Source organism: Anarhichas minor, unplaced genomic scaffold (genome assembly GCF_050575085.1).
Source record: "Anarhichas minor isolate MPS153535 unplaced genomic scaffold, ASM5057508v1 ptg000123l, whole genome shotgun sequence".
NCBI classification, from domain to species: domain Eukaryota; kingdom Metazoa; phylum Chordata; class Actinopteri; order Perciformes; family Anarhichadidae; genus Anarhichas; species Anarhichas minor.
In genome coordinates this window covers 1,277,287-1,279,827 of record NW_027466569.1, presented here as the reverse complement: position 1 = coordinate 1,279,827, position 2,541 = coordinate 1,277,287, and the positions used below count along the sequence as shown (strand labels likewise).

The following is a 2,541-nucleotide window of genomic DNA, read 5'->3' as shown; positions in this document are numbered from 1 at the left end:
GACAACACTTGGATACACATAGATATAGCCCATGAGCAGAAGGCAGGCCTTTGCCACACTTTGACAGTCATCAAGAACCTCTTTTCCCTCGATGACGACGAACACGATTGTCAGGAGTGAAGCCTTTCTGTGTTGCATTTCCATGGATGACAAGGATCTTCATGACATGTTGAGCATAGTCCTCTTCAATGACATCTTTGAAATTCAAATTTACTAATGTTCATTTTTACGTCTTCGAGTCTGATGTGTTCTCAAAAAAGGACAATAGTGGGGGAAACTAACAAAAATATTAAAAGTGTTCAAATGCGTCATTATGTATCTATTCTCAGTGTATATGAGCCCAACACAATTGTATATAATATCAATATATGATATCCAAACTTTACCAGGCTGGGTGAATCCAGCATGGGTCTTGGTTCCTGCAACTCCGCCCTTTGTCCCAAGTATCTCCAGAAAGTTGGTAGTGCAATTCTCCAATTTCGACAAAAAGGTTCGCTCCAGATGAACTGTGGTTATTCTTCTGAACTCCTCATTGATCTGAAACAAAAGACAATAAAAAACATGATCAAGATGAGGTACCTAAAACAATTAATGCAGTAGTCCTCCCAGTATAATGTACTATTGAGCAGCAACAAACTACGACTTCAAATGTATATGTCAAGTTAATTAAACTATAACAGTACTAAGTTGATTTTACCTTGTGTCAACTGTTGATGTCAACTTGCTGAGAGTGAACGTCCTTTAATATTCTGTGAAATATATAAAGAAATTATGTTAAAACATGAACACACAACATTAAATCTGAATTTGGCTTAAATCTTCATATTGATAGCATGTTTTATCCCCACACAAAAAAACAGCACATAAACAAGCCACCATAACGTTAATACTGAGATACACAGCAGGTCTGGTCATGTTGATATGCGACACTAACTCAACACAGTACTGGCACCTTGTTTCATGCCCAAAGCCTTCATCATCAAGGACACCACATTGGATAGAGACATAAGAGACCAGTTTAAAACTGACGACAGAAATATAAGTTACTGTAAAAATATGTCAGAATATGATAGTGACAAAATAATGTTAAGTGTATTAGACTCGCTCTAAAGTCACTAATTCCACCACATATGGAATATTTTTTAGCACATTTCCCTCATTCGACCTCGGCTGCACTTGAGGATGTCCGAGAGAAAGCGCGCTGTGTGCGTGACTCAGCACAGCAAAGCACCTGTGTGGCAGAAGTGGGCTTCACTTAACCGAAGTAATTCAGCCCCCCTCCCCCCCACGTCGACGGAGCGCAGCCGGTCGAGCACCGTGTCCCCAGGCCAACAACTTTTCAAGGGAGAACCCTGTAAAGTCGCAACCAAAACCACCAAAAACAGCCACAAAATGTAGCGCCGTGAGCCATGTCTGTAATGCTGCCCCAAGTTAGCTAGCACGATAGCCTAACTAGCTAGCACGCTAAACTGACCAGTTCGCTACTCTTCAGTGTTCACAACTCAAACACCGACTTGACCGAAGGCTCAACAGCAACGTAGAGCATTAATTAAACATATAACCTACCCCAATGGCTCCCGTCCATGAAGTTCCTCTCCTCAGGTGAAACGCTGCCGTCCTTGTTCAGGTTCTGCTGTTCCGTCGTCTCGTTGACGAAAGGAGCGCGAAATCTCCTCTGACGTCACCCCGAGTACGCGCTATAGGTTGCCAGGTTTTACTCGTATTACCCAAGTACATTTTACTTTGTTGTGTCAGGTAGTGCATTCAATACAGTAGTTTAGTAGATATTACGTGGTGTGAATGATTACAATGTACTTATAAAAATGAGGATACATAATTACAAACAAATACCAAGTAACACATTAAGTAAAAGGTGATATTTTAAAGTAAATGCACTGAAATGATAATTTCTTGTAAAATTTACAAAAATAATCGAGGTAATAATTACAAGGCCAAAAACTCATTTTTTTCAGTGTAGCACACAAACTGTATCAGTGTTAAAATGCTTTAATCTTCATCTCAGTCTACTGTGTCTCTCTACTGCTTTCTTCTACTGAAGTTATGACTGAACGTTGCCCATGAATGAGTGTTGGTTCTGTGTATCCTCAGAATGAAGCGTGCTTGAGTCCATTAGCTCGTGAGCAGCTGGGGACAGTGTGTCAGGATGTGAACGATGCAGAACATCCTGGGAGGACTCGGCCTTTAACTCGTCAGGTACACAAAGTGCTTGAAGGATTCTACTCGTTCTGCAGCTGTTTGTTCACACAAATGCGTCAACAAGAACTGCAACACTGATGAAACCGACGAACACGTCAACATGAAGCTCACATTCCCAACAGGTGCAGCGGTTCTATTCACTTATCATCGGTGTGTTATGTGCCTAAGTGCACTCCCATCGTTTCCATATTCTGCATCAGTGCTGATGCGCAGCAGGCGGCCGATGAGCCTCTGGAGTCTGTTAGATCCACATCTGAGCTGAGAGGCTGCTGAGTGCTTCCTCCCTCCTCTCCTACTTATTCTCTTCTCGGGAATTTATTCTTT

The 2,541-nt window shown here is 41.8% G+C and overlaps 1 long non-coding RNA gene across 1 annotated transcript; it reads right to left on the bottom strand.

The window, feature by feature from the left end:
- Positions 1-400: 400 nt before the first annotated feature.
- LOC142940949 (uncharacterized) lies at positions 401-1,674 on the bottom strand. The gene is made up of 3 exons (XR_012951087.1): positions 1,567-1,674; positions 698-749; positions 401-537 (listed from the first exon to the last, which is right to left on the bottom strand). It is a non-coding gene; the product is annotated as an uncharacterized LOC142940949 (long non-coding RNA).
- Between the last annotated feature and the right edge of the window lie 867 nt (positions 1,675-2,541).